Raw genomic sequence first — 13,530 nt, 5'->3', positions numbered from 1 at the left:
TTGGTTTGAAAAGTGTTAATTATGTAGTTTCTCATTAAAATGCAAACAAAATAAAATTCCTGCCCCATCCCTGTGTGTTACCCAATTACAGGTGTAAAATTTCTGGAAATTTTGAAGCTTTTCCCCCCCGATGTATTTTTTTATGGGGGGAAACTCAGAAATTCAGATAGGAATTAAGATAAATTAATACTTTTTTGAACCATCTTTTATACATTGAAAATCACTTTGTTACTTTGTACCATGTATTTTCCATAAAATTATAATGTTTTGTATATTAAAAGTGCAGTTTATTCAGGCAATAATTATAAACTGAATTTACTTATTTAATTCTTTGCTACATGTGGAGCTACAGCATGCTGTACTATAAGAGAGGATCTCTTTGTTTCTTCTGGTTTATTAGGGGGAAAACAATAAAAGCAGAAGTAACCATCATCATCATAGCTCAGTTAGCTAGAGTGTGATGCTAATAATGCCAAGGTTGCAGGTTCGCTCCTCATATGGGACAGCTGCATATTCCTGCATTGCAAGGGGTTGGACTAGATGATACTCAGGGTCCCTTCCAGCTCCATGTATTTGGATAATTATTTTGTCTCCTCAAGTCCTCCTGTGTTAAGCAGACATAAAACATTTGTTTCCATAAAAAGAGCTGAGGAAAAGACAGGGGCAAGAATCAATTAATACTACATGAAATTTAATCACTCTCCTTTTCTCAGCTATCACTATCAAGTTTTTTTGCTTTTTCATATCCATCATCTAATTCATCATGGACTTCTGGAAACTGATGGTTTGCATGTTCTCTGCCCTGGTGTGGGGAACTGTAGGAAGTTGCTGAACTACAGTTCCCATCATTCTCTCTGTCCCTCTGCAACTGCCTAGTCTTTGTACAAGGTAAGCTTACTTCAAGTTTATGTTGACTTCCTGTACTTTGTAAAACTAGCATATACTATGAAAAGTAACTGTATGACTCCGTAACGCTTCATTCTCCCTTTTTGTCATCAGGATTGATGTGGCTGTTTTAGCCCTGTTTATCCAATAGCACAGCCAGTGAATCCATTCCCATGAATGGTTTAATTATAGAAAAAAAACATTTTTAATGTCAACATCTTGACAAAGGGCTGCTCCAAGGAACCTAGGAGATTACTCAAGAACTCTGACAGCTTCTTGAATGTTAAGGATCACTTCATTTATGACAGACACATGTTTAAAGCCCAAATGAATGAGTTTGACTACAAAATATGTCAGCTTGCAGATCAAAGGTTATAAATAAGAGAAGTTAGAAGGAAGTTGGAACTTTGATAACTTAAACACATTAAACACATTTCTGTTCTTTCATGGGTTGCAATACTTAAACATGTAGAATCAGGGTATGCAAAAATAATGCATTAACAAAAGTGTACAGAAAGCTGCTTCCAGAATATAATCAATGAATCATTGATACACTCAAGCAATTTTCTTTTTACATCATAAAATACCAGATACTAAAATAGTATCAACATTTTCTTTAGCTTTATATCAAATGAAGTGTGTAAAAACCACTGTAAACAGAAAATATTGTGTTCTTCAATCTGTTCATGCACCTATGCAGGAGACGCATGCATTTTTATTTTTATTTTAAAGGCTCTCATGGCGGCTTATACTGCCAATAGACAAAGTGGTGCTTACAGTGAGCCCTTTGAAGGTGGCCTGTCAATGACAATCGCCCAATTGGTTGATACTGAAAGTGTACCCCCGTAGAGCTCCCTGACAGTGCCGATCAGCTGATCAGCACTGACAGCAAGCCCCTTAGACTAGTAGGGAGCTTTGGATGAGAAATGCCCTAGTGAAGTCAATCCGAGTGTGATCCACTGACAATGGTGATCAGTGTTTCCTTGTTGCAAAGAAACAATCAGGAGCTCCACACCTGTTGTCACCTATGATGCCAAGGGAAGGTGGGCATGGTTTGAGGAAAATGGCCATGCAGGCCAATTTTGGACTAATTAGACCTAATTAGGTCCATGGGCTGGAGCTTCCCCACCTCTGGGTTACAGTGATCAATAATAAGATGATCCCTCTTGTTCTCAGGCTCACAATTTTTTAAAAGCCTGTTAAGTGTGAGACAATGCTTCCTACCATGCTGGCTGGGTGATGATGTGATATGACTGCAAAGTGACAGTAAACAGCATGTGTGAAAGGTAAGTAAAGTTTTATTCTGCAGCTTCTCCGTTCATCTAAGAAAAGGGGTCTCTCTGGTATCACCTTGAAAACATGGATGAGAACGTGACAAAGCCCTGAGCAGGGTCTTCTTCTTCTTCTTCTTCTTCTTCTTCTTCTTCTTCTTTAGCGATCACTCGTAGCCGGTAAGATTGTCTTCCATAGGCACAGTTTTAACAATGAGTCCGTAAGTGACCATGGAGGCCAATTCTTGATCCACACATCCTTCCACAGTGGGGACATTGGTTTCCGGACAGGAGTTGATCATGGTGTGGATTTGCCAAGCATGCCTTCCTCTTAGCAAATTTCTCCCTTGCGTCCTGAGTTTGACTGTCTTCAAAGCCCATGACACTTTTGGTTAAGGCTGTTCTCCAATTGGAGCGCTCCCAGGCAAGTGTTTCCCAATTGTTGGTGTTTATACTACATTTTTTCAGATTTGCCTTGAGACAATCTTTAAACCTCTTTTGTTGACCACCGGTACTGTGCTTTCCATTTTTAAGTTCGAAATAGAGTAGTTGCTTTGGAAGACGATTATCAGGCATCAGCACAACATGACCAGTCCAACAAAGTTGATGTTGAAGTATCATTGCTTCAACACTGGTAATCTTTGCTTCTTCCAGTATTAGTTTGCAAGGTATAACTGAGCTAAAGGCCTAGAAATACCCCCCCCACACACACACACACACATGTTCCAAAGAATCCGAGGCTATTGATCTTCCTACCACTGTGTCAATTTGAACCTTTTAACTAAATATTTTATCTACATCAAGGAGAAGTTTTGTTAGACATGAACAAACTTGGTTATATATTTTATTTTCATTATATCAATGGCTTTTACTGACATTTGAGTTCCATGACAAATATTATGCTCCAATGGAAGATGTGCATAGATGCATGATGGGGACAGAAGATGTCTTCACAAGCAGAGCATCATAGAATTGTAAAGTTGGAAGGCACCCTGACAGTCATCTGGTCCAACCCTTACCATTAAAAAAACGGACACTATGTACTGACTGAACAAAATGCAGTGCTCTTAGATCAGCCTAACTCTTAATGCAAAGAGGTGAAGTCAATACATCATATCTATACTAGCCAATAACACTTTAGGGCACTGCGTCCAACAAGTAAGAGAACGAATTGCATAGCAAGAGCCTTGCACATGTTTTCCATGAAACAGTACATGGCAAAATTGGCTGGTAATTGAGTTCCATATCCTGGGATTCAAACATTCCTTTTCTCATCAAACATCTTTCTTCACACTTTGAAACTTCACTCTGTCTGTTTAACCACAGAGACCCTTACAGCACAATCTTCGCCACCATTTCTTATGCCAGGTTTCTTTTTATAGTTCCTAAACCTTGCAGAGCTCCATATGTCTCATTAGCCTAATTGTAGACTTTGGGAAAAAATATAGCTGCTTCCAAGTCTACTCATTTCACTACAGAGCCCTACTGTTTTTAGATTACATTAGTTGACCTCAAGAGCCTTTCCCCCTGGTTTATGTACAGTGCTATAGCTACTGTCATCAATCACCAAACAGCATAAAAATCCAGCATTCACTGGAGAGGGAATACATGATTTCTTCAACCCGGTAGGAGCAAACTTTAGAATCGATTTCATGATAATTGAGTTTTAAAAGCACGATGTAATTTAACTGGATTTTTTTTTAAAAAGCTGCCTTTACTGGAATACTTTATTCTTCAGGTCTAGGGTTAGAAAGTTGACTAATAGACACTGATGATGATAAATCAGTGTAGCACAGTTAATTTTCACAGAGTTGCATTGGATTTAGCTTCTCAGCTCTCAGCCAATGTTGTTGTAAGAACGAAATCCCTCTGCAACCCAGAGAATTTAGGAGTAAGAATTTTAAGAGGAGATTTTTGTTTGTTTTTTTTAAAGGGTGTCAAAATAAAAAGTATTAAATCTTAACTTGGGATGTCGGAAACTAGGACTCAACAGGAGTTTCTCCAGAATGTTGCTGCCACTTTTGAAAGGGGATGAATCACTTCTCCATTCTTAGCATCAGCACTCCAGGAAAATTCTTAGTAGCACTGCCAGTATCTACGGTATGTTGCCAAAACAACATGGGAGCAAACTCATGCATACTCCCTGATTTTGGATCATGAACACTGGGCCCACTGCAACCAACAGACCCACCTTATGCATCAGGTGCGAGAGATGGCTCAGGGTGGTGCCCACAAACAGCACATGCTGAGACAGCTTGCCCTCAGTGGTGGCAGTACTGAAGCCCACTCTGCTCTCTTGTCCCAAAGCCTACAAAACACTGGAGCAGGCACCTTTTCATGGAAGGTCTGGGGCCACAACAGTCAGTGAGCTAGATAAGAGTCTTATTATTTCTTGCCAACAAGGATAGTACAGCTACAGAAAATACGCCTGACTCCCACACAGACATAACTTAAGTCCCAGTACCAGCTAGTGATTAACCTATACAGTGGTACCTCGGGTTAAGAACTTAATTTGTTCTGGAGGTCCGTTCTTAACCTGAAACTGTTCTTAACCTGAGGTACCACTTTAGCTAATGGAGCCTCCTGCTGCCACTACACCACCAACACGTGATTTCTGTTCTCATCCTGAAGCAAAGTTCTTAACCCGAGGTACTATTTCTGCGTTAGAGCAGTCTGTAGCCTGAAGCGTCTGTAACCCAAGGTACCACTGTACAATGACACTATCCACACAGACCTGTGACTTTAAAATCATTACCACACACATTAACTAGTTGTTTTTTTAAAGTTACTTTACATTTTATTATTGTAACTGGTTAACAAAATCAGCCAAAGTAAGATCTTGGTCATAGCATCTAGTTTTAAGACTATCGTGTTCCTGAGCAGATTCTGTGGTCAGCATCACCCCTTTCGGTTTTAACACTTCTCATTTGCCCACCAGGAAAATACTAAGTGACGTCTTTGGTATAATTTGCACTGCTCTTGCTTAATCCCTAGGCTTGGAACAGTTTTCCCTTCCTTTTGACAGGTAGGTGGCATAGTTGACTGCTTTTCCTCCCCCACGTTTACAGTGCCTCCAGTCATAATTTAATTACCTTTCTTTCTCTTCTTTTTCTGGTTCCTAATCTAAAACATCAGCTTTGGCAATCAGTGATCAGTGCATTAAAATAAGACATCATCCTCCATTAGGGAAAATTCTTACAAGTCCACTAGGGTTAACTTTCTCTCCAGCACTAATTTGCAGGGGGGAATCTCAACCGATACAAGAAATGAATATGCCTTTAGCATCCCATTAAGTAACATAAAGCCCAAAGTATCATATTTCACCTAGTTGTCTGTTTTAACTTGAAGAAGCAGAAGGAGTTGGCTGATACATCACCAGAACATCACATTTGTGCACGTTCAGAATCATTCTTCTTGCAGACAAATATTAATAATAAACACACATGCTGTTAGAGCTGTCATGTCATCTGTCCAGATCGGTTTCAGAATTCAACAACCTTGGCCAGGTTACATTTGTGCATCAGGAGAATTTAAATCCATGCACATCAGACAAGTACTTTACACATCGTTTACAAATGATCGTTCCCTCAAACTACACTGTTGAGGTTGCACTGCTTTGAAGGGCAAAATGTATCTCTCTTTGAAGATGAAATATATTTGCTTGCGTGGATTGTTTCTTCTACATCTTTTTCCATGGCAAAGTCTTATTTTATATGGGAGTAAATTACTTGGAATTCAAAACAGGGCGATCTTTTTCTTCTTTTTTATAGGCCTATAGTCTGGTCCTAAGATTTAAGGAACTTCCTATGCTCCTGGCCCATGCTTCCACTCACAATTAGAAGTGGAGAATGAACTACTTTCAGGCAAAAGGGTTCAGAGTTACAGAGTTACCGTACATAGTATGGTACTGCCACATGGACTGCCCAACTCATGGTTTGTCTGTGCTTCGTCCCATAGAGGAAAGGAAGAAATTAAAGCAAATGGTGCAGAGACACTGTGCAGCTTCTCATCCCTGTGTTCTAGAGGCCACTGAAACCTACAGCTATAGCTTTAATTGACCTGAATCTTTTCCCTGAAAGCCAGGAATGCATATAAGGCTCTAACATACCCAAGGTGCCTCCATTCTAGTGACAAGCTTGCCAGAACTAATCTGAAGTGGCCAGTTTTGCCTATTTCAAGTTTGTAGCTTGTAACCCCTTTAGAACGTGGAAGCCAGTGACTCCATTCCATTCACATACAGCAATGACTTTTGATCTGGGAGATGCCTCTGCTAATGTAAGGGGAGGGGATTTTTTTGTTCAATGTATGACAAAAAATTTAATGGGAGGCCCAGAGAGACACTAATGTTGAGTCCTTTTGGGGCCTTTGCATACCATCACAGGACCAGATAAGTATTGTTGCCTTTGGTGTCATTATTTATGCTTTATTTGTTAAAAACTAGCACAACTTGATTGGGACTGTTTTTTGTTGCACCCACAAATACAGAAAGAACTCCTGTATTATTTCTGGCAGCAAAAAGCAGCCGATGCAGTGGGCAATTTATATAATTATCAGGCAGCCAAGTAAATCTAACTCTACTTTGCTTTTTTGTTTTTTAAGTCATCAAAGCCTTGTTTTCCCAGACTGTATTGAGAGCCTATATTTTAAAAAAATGTTTACTGTATTGAATTTAACGCCCCCTTTACAAATTGGCATACTTGCCTAGGAAAAGCAAATGCAGTTACCTCAGCATTTATAGCATTACTTCTACTTTGTGCCCACTTCACAGTTTTGAAGAACCATGATAAATATTCATCTGACCTGGTTACATTACTGTAAACCTAGTAAACATAATTTGCTGAAGGAATACAATATCTTCCAGATTATAATAGCCTGATTCACACAGTCCTGTTAAAGTAGAGTCCTGGCATTTAAGGAAGTTGGAAACCTGGCCCTATGCCTAGTTATCTGGAAATAAGCCTCCCAATATTACTTGCAGGATAGAGTGTTTTGGAGCTTCAATCTGTAAACTGCAATCCTGGAAGTAAGCCCCATAGAATTCAACAAGTCAGGGTTGTTACTAAGACCCCATCCATGCCTATAGCATATGTTATGTGGAGGGCACAGCAGGACTGCACCTTGCTTAAGACAAGAACGTTGTTTTGTGGATCATGCTTGTAATAGCCCAGTAGAAAACATGGGATGGGTTACTTTTATATTTTTTGCTTCAAAGTTGACAAAATGATGTCATAGAATACTAAAAAATGCATCAATTCAAACTTCATATTTTATAGCAGCAACAATTAGTTTCATGATGAGGGTAGGAGAGATTGCACAGGTAACTTTTGGAGGAAATAAAAGCATCAGAGCCTCTCAGAAGGTTGAGGACTCCCTGATCCACCTCGGCCTGCCTTGTTTATGGTGCCAACCGACTACAGAATATGAGATAACCCTGATCACCCCAATTCGCCTCATTATTTAGGGTGCGCATACACCCAATGCACATCCCTACTAAATACTATAGCTACTATTCAGCTTTTGCTAAATCACATGTAAAGAATTCCATAAAACAGCACAGAGGTTTTAAAAGCTTTACAAAACTTCTTATTTATCATAATTGTCAGGAACATGGCCCCCCAGAGTGCAGGGGAAGAGTTAGAGTCAGAAATTGAACTAAGTGAATGAGGGACTGACTCTGCAGATGAGATCTGGCTGACAGAGTCGAGAAAGGGCAGTTTGACCCCCCCCCCCTTCGCGGGGAAGACTCTATTAGCCCTCAAGAAGAGGAAGAGTTGGAAGGCAGCCAGAGCATTGCTAGACAATCAGCAGATAAGCAGGGGTCTGAGTCTGTGTCAAGTGAAAGTGGGGAGGTCAGCCTCTCAGTGCCCATTCTAGGCAACTGGATAAAATCAGAGGGCAATGGAAGGGCAAGAGGGGAAAGGTGGCAGTTTGGTGTCCTTCTTGCTGTGGGAGGGCCAAGATTCAGACTGACCAACTAATGTAAATGTGAGCATGCAAGAAGCCATGCTCTGGATGTGTCTTTTTGTAAATAAACATACATAAAACTGCCAGAGAGTCATTACTTCTTATCGGGCTTGCTTGCCTGCCAGAGATCATTACAGTAGTATTGATGTCACACCATCAGTTGAGATGGTGCCTTACAGTTTAAAAATAGATGATTGCAAATATAAAATGGATACCAGGAAAAACAGCAGACAGGGGTACATGTGGGAAAATGCACTTGTACATTCCAGCTGAGAGGGAAAATTAATGGGATAAGGCCACACAGAAACGTTGGGATTTAAGGTGGGATGGAAGGGAGAGAAGTAGCACTTTCCTAACCTCACATTTTCCTCTTCTTCCTCTTCTGGTACCTTCCTATTCTGTAGTCACTCAGAGTACAATTTATGCAGGGTTACTGGGTAAAAACTACTCTTTTTCCTCCAGTAATATTAATTGCGTGGCAAGTTTCCTCCCCCAGATGAAATGAAGACACGGACACATTGCTTTAAGGTTAATGGGTGTGAAAGGCCACAACTTTATTGATTACGGAATTGAAGGTATTGGCCTTAGGCATTGGCTTCTATCGACTACCCGGCATGGTGACCGGGAGGGGTTGAACACAAACCACAGGAGTCCTGTTGAAGTACGCCAACTAGGATCCCACGGGTGTCACCGCTCGGGGGCGTGCCGGAGGCCCTACCTCTCCAGGCTTCGGACAAGGCCACGCCCCCCCGGGAGTCCTTTACCGGACTACCCCTTCTCATTGGGGGGAAGGTGATGGCGCTCCCTTCCCCCCTCCTTTTTCCTATAATTTGCCCCATGCCAATGCCTAACCGCCAATACCGAGAAAGTTGTGACGATCGCTACGAGGTAGGCGAAAAAACCAAAAGGCAGGAAATGCGCCAACTTGGAAAAATTCCTACCAGGCCCCTTGCGGAGACCAACCGAAGTCCATAGCAAGGCCAATTCTAGCTAAGCCTAAGGGTGGGTGGGATGGGAAAACCGCTCAGCTGCTGGGGCGAGGGGAAAAGAGGGCGGTCCCTGGGCGTGCCTGGCCTTAAGTAGCCCAGGCCGCGCCTCCCCTCGTCCGCCGATTGGCGAGCGGGGTTGCAGGCACGCGCAGGGATTCCCCAATTCTCGCGGGGGCAAGGGAAGCCCCCGCGAGTGTGGGAGGGTCCTGCCCGCAACACCCTCTCCTCTCCAGCCTCAGAAAGGGCTTTCCATGCAGATTTGCCACAAAAGAAGCAAGAACATAGTAGACTCTCAGAAAAAGCCCTGTGAAAACAATCCATGCTAGGTGGTTTGTTTGCCTGCCTGCCTACCATCTGTATCCCACGGTTCCTCAAAGAAACTTAATGCATTTTATCATTCTATGTGAATTAGATTGGTTGTCAGTTGGGTACTTGTAGCATGGAATTGCAATAGAACTTAGTGGAGTGGGGTTGGGTGGTGGCACTCACCTAATCTCCTGTCTCTGGTGTCACTGTGGTTTATGGGGATGGGGAGGCAGCAGCGAGGCTGGCATTGTGTAGATGCACCGCCAGGAGCACTGGAATCGCTCTGCTGGTGTGTTTGCACAGCGCCAGCCTCTCCACATCATGGCCCCTTCCTCTCTCCCTCCTGGTAAGCAATAGCGAAGCTGCTGGCAGGAGGTCAGGACAGTGCCACTGCCCCACTCCACCAGCCTTGACTGTGAAATAGCAGCTTCGGTTGCATGATAGCTTCCATTACATGGATTCCCATTAAAAAAAGAAACCTGGGGCTTTGGTCCACCACACTACTACTATTAGTCATCCAGCTCCAAGGTAGTGGTGAAACTAGAACTAACCATGAGGTAGAATATCATACGATATGAATGCCTCCTAAGTACTTTACCTATTAAGGCTGTGCCCTTTCTCAGCCTTTTGGATCTTGGGTGAACACTGAAAGCCCTCTGTAGACCATATTCAGCCAATAGGTTTTTTTTTTTTTTTTGTTAATTGAATATTTTATAATCAGTGGACTTAAGTGCTTTCACTTTAAGGCAGTGATTTCTTTGCAATGGTCTTATGATTTGACAGTGCAATTGCCATTGTTTTCTTAATTTTGATGTGCCAAGACAAGCAAGCACGGAGTTTTCTTAACACTTCACAGAAGTAATCCACAATGTCATTTGCACTATCATCTGCAAAGTCTGGTAAATTAGTGCTAGTGCTTACTAAATCTATACTGCAGGTCCCAGAGGTCACCTGACAGTGAGTGTTGAGCATTGAGTTGTATTGTTGTTTCTCAAATTGCCCACAATAAGTAGCAACTGGCATGCAATAGCTATACAGCTACTGACAGCTGGCATTTTTCCAGTCAGCCCTTATTAATTTCCTGAAGACACTTTTTAATGATCAACCAGACTCTTTGACAAGCTTTAGCTAACAATAGCAAGCAGGACAATTACTATACAGCTGTATGGTGCTCTTGGAGTGTCTGAAGTATACCTTCCAAGAATACCTTCCACTGATGGAGAAGACTGAAGTGCTTCTATCATATGTGAACCTGTTAACAGGGAAAGAGAGATGGGGATGTCTGCAATCTGAACTGACAGGTCCAAATATCTTTTTCACTGTACAAGTCAACCTCAGGTTGCTGACAGAGTAGCTGTAGACTCTGTTACCTTGCACTTTTTGTGAATGTAGGAAGAATGTGGTGCGAGTATGCAATTGTCTCTCCTTATATGACACAAACTGATATTTTGCAAACATACTAGGAATGGTGATCAGCACTGGGAATGATGTTTGCGTGGCCAGGCACAGATCCCCACCCCTCCAAGAGACAGTCTGAGAGTAATGAATTACACACGACAACATATTTTGGAGATTAAAATGGCCGCAACTTTATTAATAGTTTCAGATGTAGGAAATCTTGGCTTAGGCATTGGGCGTGTATCCCTCTCAGTCCCCTAGCCGGGGCACTGAGGCACAGCAGAGTTAATTGGATCAGAGGGGAGGGGATACTGCAAAACGCATGTCTACACATCTCAGTCCTGTCACGGCTAAAATGGCCGCTGTTTCTTTAATGCGAATAAAGCTGGGTCAGCATGACTCAGCGGTCTGCACCAAGTTGTATATATAAGTGAGAAATGTTAGTTTGTTGCTGAGGCTGGTGTTTGGGTTGGTTGGTGCTGGTGTGTGGAGTTATTCAGTCGTGTTTTTGCACAAAGACTTTTAAGAATAAAACTCTGCAAGGATATTCTCGTGGACTCTTTTTGTGCCGACAAAGGGTCCGAGGACCAGGCTGAAGAGGCAAAGGGAGGTCAGAACCTTTTCCTCCTTTTTTTTTGCTTTTTACAAACACTGACAGGTTATGGGCCCAGTGTTTCTGAGCATGTGCAGAGCGCAAAACGACTGACAGCATCTCAGCAGGGAGCTGGTGAGTCCTGGTGGTGTATGGAGCCGGTGGCTGTGCGTTGGAGCAGTTGGTGGCAAGCTGTAACTGTCTGCAGCGACGCTGGAGCAGCTAGGATCTGAGGACCAGAAAAGCACTCAGCGTCGGCTACTGGAACAGTTTGAACTGCTAGAGGACCACAGTAGGCGACTCACAGAGCGGCTACACCAGTTGCAGAGTCAGGCGGGACCTGAGCGTCAACAGAGGCAGCAGCTAGAAGCCGGTGAGTGCCAGCCAGGACCATCTAGTGGGACTCTAAAGAGAGAGTCTGGAGAGTTTGCTGGAGGCCCCACAGAAGGGGCTCAGCAAGCACCAGCAGAGATGGCAGATTTCCAGTCTTCCCAAGTTGTAAATATTGGGGGAGGCATCCCTTTTGAACTTCTCTCAGAAAGCAACTGGCTGAGTTGGTCAATTAAAATGCAGCAGTTGTTAAGGAGAGATGGACTATGGGACTGTGTTGAAACTGAGGTTTTGAGGACTGACTCTGCTGAGAAAAAACGGCTAGATGAAAGGGCTCGTGCCCAAATTATGCTGTGTTTGAGCAACTCTCAGTTATTGCATGTAGCAAATGCCAGCACAGCGTTTGAGTGCTGGAATTTATTAAGGGCAATGCATGTCAGAGAAACTGCTGGAACTATAATTTCTCTGACTAGAAGGCTGTTCAGGACTGTTATGAAAGAAGGTGAGAGTTTGGCAACTCATCTTCAAACGCTGAAATCTCTGTTTCTCCAACTACAGCAGAGAGGTAAGCGTTATGATGAGACTGACCAAACTTACATTATTCTTTCAAGTTTGCCTGAAAGCTGGTTGCCCGTGATTAACAGCATGGAGAGTATGCGTCCCCGAGATCTGACCCTTGAGTATGTGGTTGGAAGATTGACCGAAGAAGCAGAAAGAAGGTCAGATAAACAAGCTGAACTCCAAGAGCGGAGGAGTTACAGTCGAGGGGGCCAGCAGCAGAATCTGCCAATGGAGCAACGCCAAGGTTTGGACTTGGCCATGGCAGTGAGGAGATGCTATAGATGCAACCAACCCGGGCATCGCCAACGTCAATGCAGGGCAAGACTTCCAGGAGACGACGTGGAGCAGAGACAGCAATCAACGCAGAAACGTAAGCAGAAGGGGTTCTCTTCAGAGAAGAAGAACACGCGTTCTGCTCAGTTTGTTTCTGCATTTTCTCGAGAGGAGAGGAAGATACCTCGAGGAACATGGTTGCTGGACTCTGGGAGCAGCAGGATTATCTGCAACAGTCGGGAGGACTTTAAGACCCTGGGGAAGCCAGCTGATGGAAAAGACTCAATTTATCTTGCTGATGGTCGTAGAAGCAAGATTGATGGCCAGGGAACATGTTTCCTGCAGTGCTTGAACACTACTCTACCAGAGACTCTGTTTGTCAGCAGTTTGGACTATTGTTTGCTGTCTGTAAGCTGTTTGATTAATGCAGGGTATAGTGTTAACTTCACACGGGATGGCTGTCTGATAAAGAATGGAACTCAGGTATGTGGCCATGCAAAGTTGGAAAATGGGTTATATGTAATGCAGGACAAGCCTGTTAAAGCAGCCCAGGTGGTTCAGGATAATTTGCCAGTTCATAAGGGATGTGTACATGAACTGCACAGAAAACTGGGTCACGCCAATTTCCGTGTGCTTTCAGAGATGCAAAAGGTGTGCAAGAACCTAAAAGTAAACAGCTGTAACTGTTTCCTAGATTGCAATGTATGTAAAATGGCCAAATCTAAGAGGAAGCCTGTGGCTTCTAAAAGTGACAGAGTATCTAAAGAGGTTTTAGAACTTGTCCATTGTGACGTGATAGGCCCTTTTCCACAGAAGACTGAAGGAGGCGCCAGATATGCTTTTCTGGTAATTGATGATAAATCACGTTTTAGTTGGTTGTTTTTGTTAAAGCAGAAATCTGAGTGTTTCCCCACATTCAGAGAATGGGTTGCCCAAGCTGAAAAGCTCTTCGCTCGCCCTG

At 42.9% G+C, this 13,530-nt stretch overlaps 1 long non-coding RNA gene across 2 annotated transcripts in view; it reads right to left on the bottom strand.

The window, feature by feature from the left end:
• Positions 1 to 210: 210 nt before the first annotated feature.
• Positions 211 to 13,530, bottom strand: part of LOC309356538 — a 150,778-nt gene continuing 137,458 nt past the window's right edge. For both annotated transcript variants that reach the window (XR_014162833.1, XR_014162834.1), the window contains exon 3: positions 211 to 646. This is a non-coding gene — a long non-coding RNA (uncharacterized lncRNA). The remainder of the gene's footprint in view (positions 647 to 13,530) is intronic.

The sequence above is a fragment of the Podarcis melisellensis genome, assembly GCF_964234715.1.
Source record: "Podarcis melisellensis genome assembly, chromosome: 1".
Taxonomy (NCBI): Eukaryota; Metazoa; Chordata; class Lepidosauria; order Squamata; family Lacertidae; genus Podarcis; species Podarcis melisellensis.
The sequence above is the reverse complement of the archived record's forward strand: the minus strand, read 5'-3'. Positions and strand labels throughout refer to the sequence as shown.